Source organism: Thermobia domestica, chromosome 13 (assembly GCF_964235325.1).
Source record: "Thermobia domestica chromosome 13, izTheDome1.hap1.1, whole genome shotgun sequence".
Classification (NCBI taxonomy): domain Eukaryota; kingdom Metazoa; phylum Arthropoda; class Insecta; order Zygentoma; family Lepismatidae; genus Thermobia; species Thermobia domestica.
In genome coordinates, this window is record NC_137466.1 from 130,673,105 (window position 1) to 130,695,766 (window position 22,662).

Sequence of the window (22,662 nt, forward strand, 5' to 3'; positions counted from 1 at the left end):
TCCAAAAATTGCCTGGATCACTCAGTCTCCGACGAACCCAATTTAACATAGTTGAGTTACTCTAGATAGTGCAGCCAGACAACATGTAGATCCTAATATTAGAAACAATTATTTGTTCGAGTATTCTCACGAATTCAAGAAGAACCAAGTGGAAGAGTCTTAAATATAAATTGTTGTCACCTTAAATATAATTTAAATAAAATTAATCTTAAATGCGACTCACTGCAAAAATGTCAAAGCAACTCAATTTGTAAATTAATGTTTGCAACTTATTTCAACGATTTTCTTGTTACTTATTTCAACACCAAGTCTTTTTTGTAGGAAAAGAAAGAACTTAATTAAAGACAGGAATATATCATACATTATTACTATGGACTTTCGATTCCATAACATACAAGCAACAGATAGTGCAAATCCACACTGCTGTAATACTCGTATAACAACATTTAAATAAGTACATTAGTAGGTTACAATGAGATACAATCGAAGACAGACGATAATTATTTAATAGAAAGTCGCTATCCTCCAGATTTCCCACATTTTATTTGATGATAATTATTTAAAGAGAAATCGGCATCCTCCATATAGTCAATGATGGAAAGACTACAAGGTGGTTGCATGCGCATGTCGCTTGGAGCGCTGTCGTGGCTGTGACCTTATTTGGGTTGCAAGGGACAACGAGAAAAGTCGCGGATAGAAGTCACAAGTGGAAATTCTTTGTTACTTTGTTCTGTTAAATGTCGAGAATGTCTAACTGTATAGTGTACAGCTGTAGTAATTACTATAGAAAAACTAAAGGAACTAATATAAAATACTTTAGATATCCTCAAGAAGAGGGGGAATGTCTCCAGAAATGGATTTTAGCTTGCAGGAAACAGGACAAAATAAACCTAAAATATGGTTTACATAAAAATAATAAATAAATGCAATCTTAAATGTAATTCTCTAAACAAGATTTCATTATGTAGTTTCTTTTTAGTATTAATAGTATGTAATAGTAGTACATAGGGCTACAATAGCTTCTGTTGATTCTGCGTACTACAATCCAATATACGATTTAAAAAGACGAACTTCGAGGTAAGACCCGAATTCGAAATCATGTGGGAGGAGGAGCGACAGAGGTGATCATTTCTATAACCATTTCCGTCTACATAAGATATTGAGACAAAATTTTTCCCACAGAGGCAGGCATGTAACTTGAGAGGGGAGGCACGATGTTCTAGGGGGCATTACCTCCCTCGAGTTAAGCATATGGACAGCATTGAACGCGTTAAAGTAGTTCAGATCCCTTTTCATTCTGGAGGTCTGCATTCCATGTAGCCTCGGTGCTGAAACGGAACGTTGCACTTCAAATTAACTAACGAATGGAAGGTTTGTAATAACGATTAACAGTTACAAAGATACAGAAGGTGATCAGAAAAATGGAAACACCTGAACGAAATTGCAACTTACTAGATTAATATAGTGTCGGGCCACCTTTCGCCTTCAGAACAGCCTTGATGCGACGTGGGATGGAAGCATAGAGGTCGTGAATGGTAGCAAGTGGAATTTTACACCATTCCTCGTGCAGGGCATCGGCCAGTTCTGTGAGAGAGGATGGAGGTGGAAATCGTCGCCGGAGTCGTGTTTCCAAGACGGACCACAGATGTTCATTTATGTTGAGATCTGGGGATTGGGCGGGCCAGGGCAGGTGTTGAACTTCATCCCGATGTTCCTCAAACCACGCTGCAACAACGCCAGCTGTGTGAATGGGTGCATTATCATGCTGGAAGATGGCGTCATTGCCCGGGAACAACATCCGGACCATAGGATGCAAGTGGTCTCCTAAAATTGCGACATAATCGTTGGCAGTGATTCGTCCGCTAAGTGTGACCACAGGACCCAATGAAAACCATGATATGGTGGCCCACAGCATCACCGAGCCGCCGCCATGTTTCACAGTTGGGCGGAGACACTGCAGATCATAACCCACACAGCAATGAAATATTTTCAAAACGTTTCTAAAACGTGCCATCATTTTCCTTCAGAAAATGTATCCTACTTCCCTTAAGGAAATATATTCCATATGTTTTTGAAAACATTTTCCACATAATACTGAAAACATTCTCTGAATATACTCAAAAACGTTGTAGAAATATTTTATACGCCGTTAGAGAAGATTTCCAAAAAATGTTTCCTGTACGATTTCCAAACATTACTGAAAATGTATTTGAAACGTTTTATACAATGTTAACGGAATGGTTTTTAAAATGTTTCTCATGGAATATTTTAAAATTATTTACCAGTAACACAGACAATATTTTCCTACATATGCCAAAATATATTTAGTGAATATTTTTTGTACATCTCAGAAAATATTTAGAGAATAGTTTCTGTGCATGACAAAATATTTTCTGTACATGACAAAATATTTACAGAATATTTTCTGTACATGATAGAATGCGAAGCCCATAGGCCAACCCGGTTACCATTGCAGATACGGAAACAAGGTAAGATATAGAAGGAAATTTTTAAAATGCAGCAAAGTTTTGTATTTATATTAGTATACTGCCCAATAGTAACGAGAAGTACAAAGCTGCCACTGTTGGATAACACTGAATGAAAGAAAGTGTGGTTTGAAATTATTTGGACCAAAGGGAACGGAAAGACACAGAAAAAATATAGTGCAAGACCCAATTTCGCGTCCTTCGTATCTGCTCTTCCTCCCCCCCCCAACACCGTGGTTGCTACGCCACTGGCGTAGATATTGCATTTGCATGTTTATTCTTCACTGTGTCTCCTTTCAATTCTTCTCGGTGTAGCTTATTTTAAACCACACATTATTTCATTCGTGTAGCCCAACATGATGTATGGTAACGCATTTTCTTTATTGAGCGGTACACTAGTACAAAAACAAAAGTGTTGCTGGAATTTAAAAGTGTCCTTACATATCTAACCTTGTTTTCATATCTGCAATAGTAACCGAGTTGGCCTATGGGCTCCAGCCTTTTGGGTCGAAAACAAGGCGGCCATACTGTGACATAGCAGCTGGAAGAAAACATAATATTCTTCTGTCCAATTTTACCTGCTTAGACGCCTTTGCCTCACTCTGTCTTCATGACGAAAAACCGTTGCGGCCCACAGACTCAGACAAAATAAATAAATAAATAAAAAAATATTATTAATAATAATAATAATAAAGAGTGTAAATTGTAACTACAATAATGTTAGCTTGTTCTCATAATTTTAAGCATTATTTTTTCTTCAAAATCTTATTTATACAAATGGTTTCTGGGTGTTCCACTGGTGCTACTGGTATATGGCCACGTCGTGCATATATGTTGGGGTGTCTTATGTGACTTACGAGATTCAAACTGGATATCAGTGTGTTCATAATCGTCGCCTGCCAGTTTTGAAAGCGGCTGTATTGGATCCATTAAAAAAAAAAAAAAAGAGGTTTAGACATCCAATTCAAGAAACAATTGTTGGCAAACCTTTTCCTATCTTAAAAATAATAAATTCAATATAGCCGCTTTGAAAACTGGCACGCGATGATTGTGAAGACTAATTTGCAGTCTGAACCTCGCAATATGACTAAGACACCCCAACATACATACACGGCGTGGCCACATACCAGTAGTAGCAGTGGAACACCCAGAAACATTCTGTGCATAAATAAGATTTTGAGGAGAAAAAAAAATATGAGAGCAAGCTAATATTATGTAGTTATAATTTACAGTGTCCACTATAATAAATATGCATATATATCAGTTTATATCGGTTAGTAGTTAAATAAAAATATAAATGTACACTATTCCGGTTTTATTTATTTAAATTCTCTTCAGCAGAATCTTCATGCTGCTCGTATTATTTGTTTCTATACATTAAGAACAATCTTCTCAAATATCAGAAATTCACATTTTAACTTGTAAAAACTTGTTCCAGGAAATTATGTCACTGACACGCTAATTCAATAAAAATTAACAACAACAATATTTATGGATGTTGCAAAAAATATGTTCCACAAATCTACGGCGCATGGGGAATAGATCTTTTCACGAAATGTCACTTTTTTGCTACTTTCAAGTAGGGATGCATTCGAGTCGAGTCGAGTCGAGATTTAAGCCTGTCTCGACTCGTCTCGAGAAAATGTTGTCTCGACTCGTGTCTCGACTCGAAAATATGTTTCTGTCTCGACTCGTGTCTCGACTCGACAGTCTCTGTCTCGACTCGACTCGAATTCGAGTCGAGACGTTTCGAAATTCGAGTCGAGACAAAATGTACGAGTTAAAATATACTCACACATCAGCCAGACCATCATGACTACCTACCTAATTGTCAGTATGTCGACTTTTGGCATGGATAAAAACGGCGACACGTCTTGGCATACACGCAATGATCCTTGATAGGTCGCTCGAGAGAGCTGGCACCACATGTGCTCACACAGCTCACCTAATTCCCGTAAATTCCGGGAAGGGGGGCGATGTGTTCTGACGTGACGTTCAATCACATCCCACAAGGGACATCACTCAAATGTCCGGCTCCAATTTCAATGAAACTTTTTTTGCTGATAGAAGGCATGTATGCATCATTACTTGTGATGACAAATTTTTGCCATGGTGCATGTTTTCTATTTTTTTAAAAAATAACTTTTAAGAGTTGTGATGTGGTTATTAGAGATTACTACAGAAGTCCCTTACTACCCTTTGTAAACGGAGCGTTAATGAAGAAAAGTGAAGAAAAACCATGTGGATACATATAAGTCCTGGGGGGAAGTCGTATGGTAGATATGACCTTGATGGCAGCAATCTTGAAAACCGCCATTTTGAATTAAGGTCAAGTTTTCAAAATGGGAATAGGGTAATATGATACATAATTTCGGGCTAGAATTTAATTAGAAAAATAATGGTGAGGTTAGTTTTAAGATACACCCATTTGGGGGAAAGTTACAGGCATATTAATTGTTTTTACTTACTGTGTGCGTAAGTCCCTTCTTACTTTCGTCTCAAAACCTGTAAATCGATCGCAACGGCAGAGCCCGGTTTCGCACTAGTGTTTAGAAATCTTTAAACTCACTTGAGGCAATATTTGAGGATTATTGTATTGTATTTTGCCTTTAATTAAATTTGAACCCACTTCATGATCTTGTGTAAACTATCACTAAAAGAGAATTTCTGTTTTTATGGAGAACGTAAGCATAGCAATTATAAAAGGTGAGTAAGGTGCGTATGTATTTATAAGAAAGTTTATTTTACGAGTCTTTTGTGGTTCCGTCAACCTATTCTTTAGTTGTTTTTTTTTTTTTCAAAATACTCATATCTCATAAATAAAAGAGCTATTATAAAATCTCTTACCACTATTCTTTAATACTTATAAAATTTTATTTATTGTAAAAGCACTGGCGAGATATTTCTTATCGCCCACTAAAATTATGGTGGAGCTCCTTCGTGGCTAACGGTTAGCATACTTGCCTTTGGCGTGGGAAACCTGGGCTTGATTCCCGGTGGGAGTTCATGTGGTTCGGATTCCACGTTAATCAGTAGGTCCACGTCTCACATAGCCTCGCTGATGAACGGGACGTTAAACTCAGAATCAATTCAACTCAAAATTATGGTTTTGACTTTATTATGATGTCATTAGTTTAAACGCCCAACTGCCCAGTAATTATAAACATTGACTACATTATAAAATTGTAATTTGTGACGACTAAAATATCAGAAATTAAAGATTATTCTTTGGTTTTGGAACATTTTGAAAAACGTGAAAAACTGGTACTGCACCGATACAACACACCTTTTGGATTTGTCATTGTGTAAAGTGATACAAACTAAAGAAGAATTACAACTTTATGAAGTTGTATTAGGACTTATTATTTAGAAATAAACACCAAATAAGTGTAATAGTTCATATCCGTATCAAATACCAAGTTTATGATGAATCAACTACACAAAGTAGGATCCAAAAACGCTCATTGCAATTTGTTCCATCCTTCAGTCGAACCAGGAACTGAAACATAAAGAGTGACATTTTCTTTTTAAAGATACTTTGTCCAGCTAAGTATTGTGAAGGTTTATGTCAGTAGAAGGAATTGCATTCCATTATACAAGCGCAATTTCACAACTTTATGTACACATTACTAATTATCGAACACCCTTGTCCATATGATTGGCGTACGCGTCTTTGGTGCGGGAGACCTAGGTTCGATTTCCGATGGGAACTCCTGTGGTTCTGAACCCACGTTAATTTGTAAGTTCACGTCTCATATAGCCTTGATGCTGAAAGGGACACTAAACTCTAATCTAATACTAAATACAAATATTTAAAGAAAAATGATGACGCACCAAGATGACGTGAATTTGGCTATCAAATCCATTTTGTGTTTTCGGTTATTTTCTAGTAGTATTTTTTCTAGGCATCCTTTCAAAAGAAAGTGATGCAAATTTCGTAACTGCGAATTCCTGTTAGAAACCATGAAATTATCCTATTAGATGCAAAATTTCCCGTTCACTAAAATAGATACCGTAAATTTACAATATCTAACAATAAATATCCCTCACCCGCTGACACCCGGCCCGCATACAGTAGTAGCTGAATTTGCAAGTCATCGCTGATGGAAGTGTCACCAATGATCTCAGCGACCGTGAAAACTATGGATTTGACACTAATGTCGATCAATTTGGATTACTTTTACTCAGTGGTGCCCACTCCCCCTTATGTCCATGACGCACCCCCCCCATTGTCTATCCTTAGGTGTTCTTCCATGAAAAAAATCTTTTCGATTAATTTTTACACCCCCTCAAACATATTTATATAGATTTTTAATCCCCCCAAATATTTCAATGACGCAGTTTGCGTCATAACCCCCCTTTGTGGGCATCCCTGCGTAATAAACAAAATAGTTTAATTAAAGGTGCCAGCTAGTCTAAAAAGACGTAAGGTGACTCCTCTCTCACAGTCCTAAAGGAAATGAAATCTTTGAGTTTTACGTCCCACGGTTATGCCGGTTAGGCTAAAGGAGACGGTGATAATGAGAAATGAATGAAATGGTGGAATGAAGAAAGTGGGAGGAAACGGGAGAACCCCGAGAAAACCCACGCACACGGTGTTTGTGCACCACAAAACAGTCCTAAAGGGATCCATACGCAATCAGTTTTAACTGATCAGCACAATTGAGCTAGAAACTGACTCAAACGATCGTACGATGGACTAAACTGATAGTGTGTAGAGTACCATCAGTTAACCGAGTTCACTCCTTCAGTTCCTTCAATTTCATCAGATGTTCTGTGGAGTGCACTTCTACAAGCATTGCTGTCTTGTGTACCTCTTCGCAGCAAGTAGACACTATTATGAGTTCCTTGAAATACCAAAGCTTTGCAATGTATATTTTATAACAAAATACTTTGGATTGAGTAATAATTACCTGTACCTTGGGCAGAAAGTGCTCATACATGTGCCCTATACTTGATAGAATGTTAATTTCATATTAACAAAAGAAGAATGTTTTTAAGATATGTAAAATATTATTATGGGATAGTTGTTGCTATGTACATGTTTATGGATACCTAGTCAGCAAGTTTGTGTGCTTGACAGTTTTAAGGAAAAGATATTATAAAGTATATCAACTAATAAACCATTTTTAACCCCGTTCACCGACTTTATGATTCTAATAGTAAAGGTGAGAATAATCGTATATAATTATTGAAGCTAATTTTTACATGCAAAGAAATACTACCACTCGAAATTTGTATATCTTACTTAGCCGAACCAGGTTAACGACTATTCTTGATAAGTCGTTGTAATTTCCTCACCTCCAGTCCTCGATTTCTTGAATTCGTTCACTTTCTGCAGTTCCCTCCTAAATGCTGACCGTAAATTGTTTATTTTATTTATTTTTATAGTAATAGTATCACGTGTCGCCTGAAGTTCCAATTCTTTTAATTTTGTAAGTAACACATCATACACCTCCCCTCTTTTATACCTATTTGCATAATTCACATGTTGCATGTCCCAAAGTTCGGGATTAGCACGGTAGGCTTCAATAAAAGCCAACAATGCCTCACTTTTACTACCTGCCATGATGACAGGACCTGAACTGACAACTGTAAAATGAAATGAAATGGAATTTTTGAATTTTAGGTCCCACGCTTATGCCGGTTAGGCTAAAGGAGACAGTGATGATGAGAAATGAGTGAAATGGTGGAATGAAGAAAGTGTGACGAAACGGGAGAACCCCGAGGAAACCCACGCACACGGTGTTTGTCCACTACAGAGTTCACTAGGCGGGGGCTGGGATCGAACCCGGGACCCAAGCACCAGAGGTGAACGCTCTACCACAGAGCCACCGCATTCCTACACAGAGCAACGAATTCCTTCAGTTCGCACAGTTTTTCTTTTAGTTCGTCACGATCATTGTTTCCTCAGTTAACTCATACTGTATGGGCCCCATAAGGTTAAAATGTCAGGGAATCGCAGTATCTATAAGACAACGTAAGACGTATTTATGCCTCTTGGCAGATTTCCTTCCAAGTTCTTTCCCGCCATCCATGGTTAACTTCCTATGAGCAGACTTTGACATATATCTGGAAGTTTGTCAATAAAATAAATAAATAAATAAATAAATAAATAAACCGTTCACCAAGTTCGTGGCTGAAGTGTCAGGAGCCGTTGTCCGATATAAATAGTTGCAATTACAAGTATACCCATCCTTCCCAGTGCTTGGGGGCAACCCTCTCCCTTAGAAAGAAATCGTACAGGAGACCGGAGTTGGTTGTAACAAAACACAAGGTAACTTGCTTTGTAGACAAATTAATTATTATTATTATTATTATTATTATTTTTTTGCTTTTAATAGCATTATCGTAACATAATTGAATTTCGATTGTGCCATTTTCAATAAAAAATATGCCCCCTCCCCCAGTGGTGCCCACCCCCCTTATGTCAATGACGCACCCCCCCAATTGTCTATCCGTAGGTGTTCTTCCATGAAAAGATTCTTCTTTTCGATTAATTTTTACACCCTCTCAAACATATTTATATAGATTTTTACCCCCTCCCAAATGTTTCAATGACGCAGTTTGCGTCACAGCCCTCCTCTGTGGGCACCCCTGCTTTTACTACATGTCTCGCTAAACGCCACCCTGAGACCCCCTGGTTCCAATTTTGACAAAAACGCTTCGCCTTAGACTGGGACCTGGACCAAGGTATCCGTGACCAAAATTTGGTAACTCTCGGTCAACTTGTCTGGTCCCCAGGTCAGTCCCAGTAGACGTCCCCCCCGAGACCCCCTGGTTCGAAATTTAAAAAAAAAACGCTTCGTCTTGATCTGGGGCCTGGACTAAGGTACCCGTGACCAAATTTTGGGAACTCTCGGTCCACTCGTCTGGTCCCCAGGTCGCACACAGATAGACAGACAAACACACAAACAAACTCTTTATTTTATTTATATTAGATAAGATATACTATGTAAAATAGTCTCGTATCATAATATGTGATGTACAACAAATGTTACATTATATATTATCCGTAGCTCGTGATATGCTGCAACATATTAAAGCCTCAGAATAGTTGGGCAAGCGAATAATCCAGAAGTTACATAACCCTATTGCGTTCATGGGGACGAAAACACAATAATTATAACTATGCTAAATTACTATAGACTACCAACTGCTCATTCAGAGAATTTATGAAGTTCACTTTATCGCAATATTTTTATACAAACTAGATTTAGACTACGGATAATATTTAAATAGTTTTATACAAACTAGATAATCAATTATTATTATTATTATTATCATTATATTTGCAGTACAACGAAATACAACGACATTAACTATTAGTTCTAATTAACTGAATTGAGCTGAAAATTAAATCTTGATCTTTAAAGATTAACTATTAATTTTATGCGTTCTGTACCTTTCTGAAGGAATAAAAGCTGGAATTGGTTTCAAGGCTGTTTCTGAGTGAATACTTTCTTCAAATTAATATTAATAATTATAGAAAGATTTTCGAGACATTCGAGTCGAGTCGAGATTTTTAAGAGCCGTCTCGACTCGACTCGAAAATTCGAGTCGAGAAATACGTTTGTCTCGACTCGTCTCGAATTTTACAAAGTGTGTCTCGACTTGAATCTCGACTCGAATTCGAGTCGAGTCGAGTCGAGATTCGAGACATGTCTCGACTCGAGCGCATCCCTACTTTCAAGAAATATCACATTGCTGAATAACAAGAAATACTCATTTGCTTCTGTATAATCTCACTTTTCATTACCACAACTAACTCTAATTTCGACGCTGGGAATTGTCACTCCAAGTTCTGTGGAACTGCAGCTGAATTCTTAATTGATTTTCTTGTTCGTCTCTGTATGGCATGTTGAAGCCAAATCCCAATAATCTACGCGATCTCATCGTTAGTTACGTTTCTCTCGTGTTGCAGTTTCTGAAAATAAAAATAATAGGCAGTGTTTAATAACATAATAACAGCAGGGAATGATTAGAGATCAATTATTACATCTTAAACTTACAAAAATATTTAAAATGTTTGTGTAGGACCTACAGCAGGTTGTGAAGACAATAATGTGTTACAAAAGTAACATCCTGAAGAAAGTGTAAAGAGCAAGGAAGACAACAGCTAAAGCTGAAGGTGACATACCTCAGACTGTAGCTTAATTACGGTCGTTTTAACATGTTGAAGTTGTCGCACTTTTATTTTTAAAAAGTATAGCATTTTATAAATATTAAACCTAATATTAAAAATAATAATAATTTGAAAACATGTGGCAGCATTTGAGTTGATGAAGAACTAGCGTCTCATTCCGAAGGCTCCGATCTCAAATCTGGGCCTGATCATTCTTTTTCCCTCAGTCGCACAAGATGAATGCCGAGATGGTTACTAAGGCTTTGATGACCGCTACCTTGCTCGATTTCTTTGCCACGGAGCAGGCCATACATATTACTTTGCCTTATACAAATGAATAATTTTGATAATGTAGGAATTAATCATGAAATGCTCAAGAAAACTACCAACATGACAGAACAATTCAGTAAAAAGATGAAATATATTTTATACATATTCAGCTCTCTCTTCCACGGACACTTAAATGTAACGTGTCACTTGAGGACAGGAAAGTTGCACATTTTGCTAAAATAAGGATTTCCAAAGCCTTTTAAATGTTATAACAGCGGTTGCAGTATATGCTTTTGGGAAATAAAGTTCACAGGAAGATGGTTCTGAGAAGTATTCATGGCACAATAGTAAGTATTTAAAGCGAAGAAAATAAAAAGGCTTTGTAGTAATGTTTTTTTTTATACAATATTTTAAACATAGTGTATCCCTCTTCAAATGACAACTTCTATATTTTGTTTTCCACTCTGAAAATGAGATTAAAGAACAGTAGGGAGAGTTTCTTACCTATTATTGTGTTAGTGGTTAACGAGGAAAGCTCTTTCCTTTTGCAACGTGCCAATTAAATTGCTCAGCTATTGCACTTGTCTTTTTCATGATGTTTCTTGTGATGGCTTCTAAGCTGTGGCCTCCCAGTTTTTCATTTCTTAGACCTGTAATGAAATACACATTAAGCACTCAAGTAATAGTAATGGAAATTTAGAGCATACAACTGATGCCCTTAAACAAATTACATTGATTTTAGACGACAGTCTCACCGAGTCAGTTGCAATTGGCGCATCCTCAAAAATTAATATTTGCACTGACGTTTTATTTTTCCAATAAAAGAAAAATTACATACTAATTTTCAAGCAGTTGTACAGGTTTGGCAAAAACCATGGTTTTTATTGAAAAAAAAGTTTTTTTTTGTTTAAATAATTTACTCTATGTATTTATATTAGATATGGACAGAAATTAATTTGTTTCGTCTTGGTGTTATTATGCAACAACAAGGTTATGCTGAAAGGGAATCCAAATCGCTTCTCGGGTTACATCCAAGAGAAATTGTCCATTTCGACACGAAACCGGGACTAATTGGTCACAAGTGAGATTGTCGACTCACTCACGAAGGACTCCTGATAAAAATACGTTAATATACGACCTACTTGTTAATATAATTGTCAAGAGTCATTTCGGAAGGACAAAAAGATAAGTAGTTACAGAAGTAAAAACATTATACAGAATTACATATAAATCAAGAAACTCCCGCCTTAGCCATTGGGAAAATCCTATTATTAGTTTAAATGTATTTGTATGTAAAATTTTAAGTTCAACGTATCATATTAAATGACAAATTTATTATGTAGATAACATTCAACAAAATTAAAACAAAGTCGAATCCAAGCTGATGTTGGAAGCTACGTAGGCAGTTGATACATTTTGCCAATTTCTATCAATATATTTAAGCAACCTTGGCTTCTTTATAAAACAACAGGCATTCAGGCAAGTAGAAATATACAATTTGGTTTCGTTTCGTATGTTTAGCCTTAACATCCTTATGAAATACAAAAGTTATCACGAAGAAGACTTTCGCTTAAAGGGACACCTAATCGCTACTTGGTTTACACTTGAAAGATGGGTTGTGGTTCGACCGAGAATTGAACACGGGACCCCTTGATTAAAAGATGAAAAGTAGATAAACATAATGCAGATGATGTGATATGTGGAAACGTCACCATGAAGTTCACACGATTTAAAGCATTTTTCGTTCTTTTTTTCTTTTTTTGGTTTAAACCTGTTGCGTTTTTTGAAAAAAAAAACAAAAAAAACCAGCTGTTTAAACCAGCCAACCCTGCCGTTGTAAATTAGAAATTGATGAAAGCAACGTTTCTATAAAAAATATTATGAAATCTACAGGAAGACGAGGAATAATTTAACAGTTTTAGAATATACACGGTGGTTGTAAAGTCAATACCTATTTTTAATCTAGATTATCCTAGAAACTGGCATCAGCTTAGCTGGCCAGTTAACATTTTAGAAGTTGTGGAAAATGCGGGTGCATACGTTGCAATGTAACTTAATAACCAAATGGTGCACTCTAATAATGTATTCGATGAAAATAAAACTGTGATAAGTTGTTTAGTTTTAGAAATATTCATTGTTACAAATAAGAACTGACTTTACACCCACGCTGTATTCAGGGAGTAGTAATGCAGAAAACAAACTATTCGCGAACATGGATGAGAGATACTTTCTAGCATGCATTGTTTAACAAGTCACGTATTTCCAAACTACTTCCAAAGCAAAGCCTACACGAAGTTGTTCTATCAGAATTAATAAATATCAAATTCTGCGGAGAATTGTAGGTACTATAACGTCAGCAACCTATATTAATACACTAGTTTAGCACAGATTGAAAATATTATGTATAACTCAAGAAGCAGGTATTGTACATGGAAATTAAGATGAAATGAAACATTTAGTTTAATGTCCCACGTTTATGCATCCAGGGTGAGACGCTGATGATGAGAAATGAATGAAATAGTGGAATAAAGTAAGTGGGAGGAAACGGGACAGCCCCGAGAAAACACACGCACACGGTTTGTCTACCACAAAGACCGCTTGGCGCTAGCTGGGATCGAACCAAGGACCCCATGCAGCAGAGATGAACTAAGTACTTTCTAAACGTTTCAACTAGTTCTAAACGTACTCGCTTCACTGTCAGACCAACAATTGAGCCTCTTTCACTCTAATATACGGAATTTTCAAAAACTCCGGTCCGATACGGTTTAAAGTGTATATATATTTTTGCATATGTATAATGTAATGCTTTATTAACTGTTATATTGTTTCATATCGTTGTATGCAAATTAGAATAATGAAAAATTGTACCTCTCTTACTTAAATTGACGCTATTTTACTATCGGATGTAGATTTAAATGTATAAATATGTACACATTCAATGTTCTTGTGACGTGTCCAACTCATACGTTCATGTTGTGAACAATTCGTATGAAAACGTGTGAAAATAAATACAATACAATCAGTGTTTGAAAAACCCGGACCTTTTTGAAAAAGCCCAACACACCTGGACCCATATGGGGTTTTTCGGGATTAATTGTTTTTTCTTCGGGTTTGAGTTTTTTTTTTTTTAAATATTCCAATGCCTTTAGGGTAAAAGTGTTAAAATGTGATTTATATTTCAAGATTATGATTGTCACAACTTGCAACAATTTCACTGCTGTTTTGAAAAATGACTGTCATTTTGAAATTTTACGTTGGATCGCCGCCAAAATATATACAGTTAATTTAGAGTGTCTTGTGCTTCTACTCTGAAAATTTCAACTTGCAAAACTGAAAATTGCGGCGTGGATACCCGCTATTTTGAAATTTTAGGTTGGTATGCCGCCAAAATCTGAACATGAGAAATTTAGTTTGTCTCGTACTTGTACCCTGAAAATTTAAACTTAAAAGACGGAAAGTGGTACCCTGTTGTACGCGTGGTACAGGCAGACGAACGAACAAATATAGAACGAATCAGCCTAATACCCTCACTGACATTCGCCAAATTTATTAATTGAGAACAAATATATTAATTTAATTTAAACAAATCAGTCTGTAACTCATGTTTTATAAAATAAAAGTTTCAAAATGTCTTAAATAAAATTAAATATTTTCTAGCGTAAAATAAATGGTTCTATTGTTGAAGTTCACTTCCGATACCTTGTGCGTTGAATTACGGGAATTTCCCGAGCACTTGTTGCAAGACCGTTCTCCCAGAAAATTAATTTAAAACAATTAACATATATGTAGGGTGTTTTAAAACAACACCGACATCGGTTTGGGAGGTGATACCTGACACCAACGTAAGACAAAAAGTATAGATCAACCTAGGTGAACAAATGCTTCCTTTCGGAGTTACAAGCTGCCGAAAACATGAACAAGAGGTAGTTGGCCAGTACTCCAAATTATATGCCAGTAGCAAGACTAGCTCTATAAAAATTGTTGCGTGAGTACCGCAGGATTCTGAAACGCGTATTTTTGGAGAGTGCACATCTCAGTTTTTAAGTGAAGTCTCGACACGACTACGGTAGGTACCACAGTTTTGGCGCTATAGACTTTTAAAGTTTATCTTTTCATATTTTCGGCAGCCTACAAGTCCGAAAGGAAGCAATTGTGCACCCAGGTTGGTCTATACTTTTTGTCTTATTTTGCTGTCAGGAATCATCTCAAAAACGTTGTCGATGTTGTTTTGAACACCCTGTATAATTCAATTTCATAAAGTAAATGTTTCAATATGTCTTAAATGAAACTAAATATCTTACAGCGTAAAATAAACAGTTTTATTAGGGACGCGGTGGCTCAGTGATAGAGCGTTCACCTCCGGTGCTTGGGGTCCCTGGTTCGATTCCAGCTCGCGCCGTGTCGACTTCTTGGTGGATAAACACCGTGCTCGTGAGTTTTCTCGGGTTCTTCCGTTTCCTCTCACTTGGTTCATTCCACCATTTCATTCATTTCTCATAATCACGGTCTCCTTTAGCCTAACAGGCATAACCGTGGGACGTAAAACTGAAAGATTTCATTTCATTTTTTTCAAATAGTTTTATTGTTCAAGTATTCAGTTCCAATGCTTTGTGCGTTTAATTGCTGAAAATTCCCGAGCACTTATTTCGCGACGAAGGTTTATTATTATTTTCCGAAAATGCAAGCTTTCTTTACTGTACATCGAAACTTCCACTAGTACAAAGTTTGAATTCAGGACTTGAAATAGTAAGCGTTACGCACCCTTCGAAACTCCGATCTCTAAGATTCTTAAATTTGACACGAATTTTTACGCTATTGCTGCTGTTGATTCTACAGAAAGCTAGTTGAAAAGTAGCAACAAATAACTAAACTAAACTGTTGTTGGAAAACCAAACTCTACTGAAGAATCCAGTGTTACCATCAAAGATAATAAAAAATAATACTAATAGTTTTATTAAGACACTACATATTTACTAGTAGTACCAGCACCTATAGCACTAAACCCATCAGATGTATGAGGGATAATGTCCTTCGGCGTCGCTAAGTAAGCGAGCACACTATTCACGGAAAGTATTTTCTAAAATATAAAATTGAATATTTTACTTGAAATAGGATATAAGCACATTCCATAAATTAATTTGTTCTATAATTATCTCAATCTAAGGTACGGCTTTTTAAAATGCATTCAGTGCATTAAGAACTTTATAAAGGCCTCACTTTGGATGTTGTATACCTTAACGTGAAAGCACCTAATTTGCCCAAGGAAAGTCCAAAATCTGATAAGAATCACTTCCAATGTGATCACGTTAATTGCACCAATAATATACTAACGAAAATCTCAAAAACCCAGGTGGGTCCAACCCGAAAAAACCCGGTGTTTTTTTCCGGGCTGGACCCACTTGGGCAAACCCTGAATACAATACAATACAATACAAGAATAATTGTAATTTTTCGGCAAATCTAGTCTGATGGCCCCCTTGAATTTTATATATGCTAGGTGAAATATTTACATTCGCCTGCCGCAAATCACTTAAGAGACAATAACAAAATTAGCGAAAGAATTATAATTTTTCAACAAATATTTCGAGCGGCACGCCAATAGTAAACCTGCACACAGAATTAGGCAATACTCTAGCAGGCTGTTGTACCAAATTTTGACGCATTTCTTGCATCTTCCAGTTTCTTTTTGCAGAACATGCACTAAATGAAAAATCCTTTAAGTTTCACGTCCCACGCTTATGCCGCTTAGGCTAAAGAAGACGGTGATAATGAGAAATGAGTGAAATGAAGAAAGTGGGGGGAAACGGGAGAACCGCGAGAAAACCCACGAGCACGACGTTTGTTCACCACAAAGTCGACACGGCGCGAGCTGGCATCGAACCAGGGACCCCAAGAACCGGAGGTGAACGCTCTAGCACTAAGCAACCGCGCCTCCCTATGCACTAAATGAGGAGCTCTAGAAGAAAAGGCGAAACAACTTGTGCTAGGTGGCCAGTAAAAAAACAAGAACGCTATTTAACCGAGTCAGGGCAGAAGCACAGCAGGGGGGCCCGAGCGACAGCGCAGGAACATCAGCGATAGGGGGGTGGGGGGTAACGCATAAAAGAGGATGGTCATTCACAATATTTGTAATTATTCTTATCTTCAAAAACACTTAATTTCGATCCTTTAAAAAAAAAACACCTTTCACAGCTAATACACGTGTGTTACACCCCCTTTCTTTCTCACCTTTACGACTGAAAATAGTGTATGCAGGGCTATTGCCTCTGTTCTGAATTTTTCTTCGTGAATACATCTTTTCCACACTTTGCGCAGTTGATTTTACGCGCTTCACCATACCATGACTCTGCATAAACTTTATAATCCTCCTCTCTTTACTACACAATTCTTTAAAAAAAAAAAATCACATTACGGCCATCGCAGATGTTCACAACTGACGTATGAACCGGAAATTCCCGTCGCTTACTCTTACCCTATTTGCATTCAAAATCCATTTCAATAAGCTGTGCAATGACAGAAATAACTTACATTCACACTCTTATTCCTTCACGAAAAATACTTCACATTTTACCTATAAATTTTGCTCTCGATGTAAACGTCTGCTCGAATGAACCCCACAATTATTATAACCCAGTGGTGTATTTAAGGGGAACTTCCGGGTTTAAGCCCATTGAAATTGTACTTACTATATTAAAGTAAATAAATTATCTTTCAGAATTTTTTCATCCCCAGGAACAAAGTTAGCCAAGCGTCTGTCCCCTAAAAAAAATCGTGAATACGTCATTAAAATGGTAATATACGCGCCATTATCCCTTGATCAAAATAGAAGAGTACGTGCCTGCTCCCTTCGCACCCCCTTGGGCCCCCGCCTTCACCCTCCATGACTCGGTTAGATGGTATTCGTGCTTTTTAGTAGCCCCCTAACACAGATTGATTTCTATTTTTTGTACTGTATTTCCTATCCACACATCAGGACTCAGTATAAATACGCAAATCGTAAAAGAATTGTAACTTTTCGACAATTAATTCTGACGGTCTCCTTGAATTTTATCTATGCCTAGTGAAAAATTTATACTTCGCTTGGCGAAAATCATTGAATACACAACAAGAAAGAAAGTGGCGAAAGAATTATATCTCAGTAAGCATTTCGAGCAGTGTTTCTTCCAGACCTGTTTTTGGGAGGGCAGTGCCTCCCGGAGCATCCAAAACAATACGTTTACAATAATAACTAGAATAGTATTAGCAATGCCCCCGGAACATTACTTCTGAAAGAAACAGAGATTTCGAGTGGCACGCCAGAAGTAAATCTACACGCAGAATTATTATAACCTGTCATTAAAATGGTAATATACGCCTGGTAACTCTTTACTTTGGGCAAGGTAGTAATATTATAAAATACAAATCGCCGAGCGAGCGTTAGCGATTGAAGGCGGATTAGAGCCCCGTAGGGTACGTTATCTTCTGTCTTTCCTTCTTGAGAACTGTAACTAACTGCAGGAACAGGTTCAGATGAATGGTTTATTGCCACTGCCTTGCCTAAAGTAATGACTTGCCCACATCTTTTCCCTTTGGAAAGCATCTACTCGCTCCTGTTGTCCTCCACCTTCGCCCTGTTCTGATTCAGATAGTACTGTTGCGGGAAGTTTCTAGAACACAGGTCCCCATATAGGTTAACAGATTTCTTTCTCTGTACCAAAGTAAAGTATTTAATTCACATAGTATTGCCGAGCGAGCGTTAGCAAGTGAAAGCGGGTTAGAGCCCCGCAGGGCACGTTGATTTCTGTCTATATTACATATAAACGGGAAGGGAGACCTGTGTTCTAGAGCCCTGCCTATTGGTGCTTTTTAGTGGCCACGTAGGCTGATTTGTATTTTTTGCACTGTAGTTTTTACGTGATACATCCGGCCCCTTATATATATACGCAAATCATAAAATAATAACTGTAATTTTTCGACAATTACTTCTGACGCTCCCTTAGAATCTCATCTATGCCATGTGACGTATTTCAAATCGCCTATCGAAAATCACTTAGGAGACAATAAAAAGTAAGTTATTAAAATAATTCATTTTTCAGCAATTATTTCGAATGGTGAGTCAAAAGAAACCTGCACGGTATTTTATGTATAATCATAAACAATGGAAATCTAGCCTCCCACATAAATTTATTACAGACAATAAAGCTAAATTTTACAGACAATAAAGCTAAATTATTTTATGTAATCGTTCTACTTACCGACTTTTGTTGTAAGCTTCATTTCATTTCATTTCGGCCACCAATTGGACACCTTCTTCATAGGCACGACCGTTCAGATCCAGATGCCTTCTTCCTATTTATATAATAAATATAACTGTAAAATGGTAACATTCGAATTAGTGTTTCACATGAATCTTTGATCTTTAGAATTGCCGGGATTCTGTCAGAACTTCACAGGAACAGATCAACATTCAAATTCAACATATTGCGCAAGGAATGCTGGTACTTTTGAGAAACAAATGACGGTTGATGTAGCGATGCTATTTTGCGATCTGAAATAAATGCCTGTGCGATGTCACCAAGATATTATAAATTTCAAATTTTTAACAAATATATTTATTTGATGCTGCTATAATTAGTATAATGATTGGTAATAATGCTACTACGATACTCTTGTGAGAGAATTGATTCAACATTCGATAAAATATTCTGGAAATAATTCTAAAATATTGCATGAAAATATTTCATTTAAGTTACAGGACAAGGTAACAAAAACATTTCCATACAAAATTAATAGGCGTTTTAAAAATATTTCTGAAAAATATTTCTCATATTACGAACGAATTTATTTTTAAAATATTCGAAATATTTTAAAAATTATATTTCATATGTTTTCTTGTAAGAATAGAAAAGATTGCATATGACATGTTGGAAAACATTTTATTCTGTTCATAGGCCTATTCTGTTTTCTTTATCATGTAGGCCCTATGTAAAACATTTTTAGTGTTACTTCGAAAACATTTTCTCTTTCAACTAGAGGTAAAAAGTGCGGGGGGATGCCGCCCCCACCTGGCAAAAATATGTACGGCGTCTCCCCAGTTCCTAAAAAAAATACAATGGTCAAAGATAGTCAGGGGCAATGGCGTGACGTCATCCGCTACCTACCGTCCCTCCACCTTTTCAAATCCACTTTTACCCCTGCTCTCAACATTGAAAACATATTACATTACATTCAACACAATATTTCTATTACAATTTGTGAAAATTTTCCTTACATTATTTTCTACTAACGTTCTAAAAATGCGCATCCTGTCAGTGGCGTATTTACGATTTTGTTTCGTGGAGGGAATTTTTGCTAACTTTATTCCTGGACATGTGAAAATTGTGCAGGATATTTTATTTACTTTAATATAGTAAAACAAATTTTGGTGGGACTTAAGCCCGGAAAGCTTATTTAACGCCACTGCTTCCTGTACTTCATTAAATGTTCTCCAAACACATTTTAAAAAATATTTCCAGCAAATATTTGGGATACTTCTCAGATCTAACAAGGAATATGTTTTCTCTAATAACGGAAGAGTATATTCTGAAAACAATGTAAAAATGTTTCTATAATAGACCTATATCAGAAAATGTTGTTCACTAAAGACACAAAATATTTTCCAAAACAGAATGGAAAACATTTTTCTATTCATTTTTAATGTTTTCTTTTATCTGCTTTAAAGTTTTATATTCAAAATTTGATAAAATATTCTGGAAATAATACTAAAATATCATACGAAAATATTTAATTTAAGTTATAGAAGAAGATTACCAAAATACTTTTGTAAAAATTAAGTAAACCTTTTAAAAACATTTCTGAAAAATATTTCTTATATTACGAAATATTTTTTTAAATATTCTAAATGTTTTTATAATATATATTTAATACGTTTTCTCGTAAAAATAGAAAATATTGCAAATAACGTATTAGAAAACATTTTTTAAATATGTGGAGTATATTTCGTTTCATTGTTTTCCGTATGACATATGGAAAACATTTTTAGTATCATTTCAAAAATATTTCCCTTCTCAACAGTGAAAATATATTAAATTAGATCCAAAACAATATTTCTAATATATTTTGTGAATATTTTCCTGGATTTACTTTCCGGCAAGCATTCTCAAAATGTACTCCAGGTAATTTCTGAAATGTTTTACAAACATTTTTGGGAAAATATTTTCGGGAAATATTTGGAATACATTGGGGAAACCAGCATGGAAATGTACAGAGAAGGAAAAATCTTTTGGAAACCAAGGAAAATATTTTCTTTTGATTGAGGAAATATTCCTTGCTGTGTGGGAAGCTTCTTTGGGCATTCTCCACACATAAACACGGCCTGTGGTTGGGAATAGGGTGAAGGATGACTCATCCGACCATACCACAAGTTTCCAGTTCTCAACGGTCCAAGTTGCATGGTCGCGGCACCATTTTTGGCTTGCGAGAGCGTTATGGTCCCTGATGAGCGGTTTGGCCCGTGCAACACGACCCCGTAAGTTCATGTCATGTAATTTGCGGCGGACTGTGATTGTCGAAACAGGGTGGGGGATGTGCTGGTTGAGTTCCTCCGTCACTTGTTCCGCAGTGGCACGACGGTTCTGTGTGACATTGCGCTTTAATACGCGTCGTGACCTGTCACTCATGATTTTTTTCCGCCCACTGTTCCGCTTCCCCGATGTAGTTTTCCCGTGTGTTGTGTAGGCCGTCATCACCTTCGATGCTGTCCCACGCGACACACCTAACACAGTAGCCACTGCCGTCACACTCACTCCACATAACCGCGCACCAACAATTTGCCCTCTTTGAAAATCTGAGAGGTCTCCCATTGTACACTACCTCCGTCTGCTGCAGCCACTGGACATTGCTGTTCCACTGCGCCTGACGTAATATGGGGACCGACCTAACACACCACCACCAGCGGTCCGGCGCTGCAGGCGCCACGACGCCACTGCCAACCCACAAATCTGACGTGTTGCCAACTACAGGTGTTTCCATTTTTCTGATCACCATCTGTATATAATAATGTATTACATCAAGTATCCACCTACCATGTCAGGGCGACATTGTCGGGACATTTTTGCACTCAGATTTTGAAATTTTTGTTAATTTTAATCATAACTTTCGATAATTATTTATATATATATAGATGGTCCCTCTAGAATTGCAAAATTAAGAATGACTGCAGTACATACAGAAATATGGTAGATTCTTGAATCAAAGAAGCACGGTGGCTTAGTGGCAGAATGCTCACCTTTGGTGCAAGGACTACTGGTTCACTTCCCGGTCAAATGAGTTTGTGGTGGACAACATCGTGTCCGGGAGTTTTTCGGGGTACTCCCGCATTCTCATTTCACCAAATTCCATATAATCATTCACTTGCATTTATGGTTTGTCTTCTTTAATCCATGGAATAGAAAAGACAAAACTTATCAAGAAAACGAAGAAAATTATGCAATTTTATGGTTTACATGTTTTCTAGTCTAGCTGTAATACCCGTACATCGTTTTAACCTACGCCTAGTACTTTGTTTCTTGCTTGATGCAGTCATGTTGTTGCAATTTCTTTGTTTGAGGTGCTTTGTATATAAATGTTTATTTCTATATATTTTATAACATGATAGTATATGTAACGTTCTATTTCGTACAAATGTTTAACAATACAATTTGTTGTGGCGTAAATTTTGACACTAATATTCAGAAAACTGTAAATTTCACCAAACCTTTTGTTCAAATAAAAATTCTATAAATAAACCATCAGCGAGATCAA

General features: G+C 36.7%; 1 long non-coding RNA gene across 1 annotated transcript; it reads right to left on the reverse strand.

Annotated features, from left to right (window-relative positions):
* Positions 1-10,280: 10,280 nt before the first annotated feature.
* On the reverse strand, positions 10,281-19,227 carry LOC145669287 (uncharacterized). Its single transcript, XR_014128182.1, has 3 exons — positions 19,116-19,227; positions 11,386-11,531; positions 10,281-10,413 (listed from the first exon to the last, which is right to left on the reverse strand). It is a non-coding gene; the product is annotated as an uncharacterized LOC145669287 (long non-coding RNA).
* Positions 19,228-22,662: the final 3,435 nt, after the last annotated feature.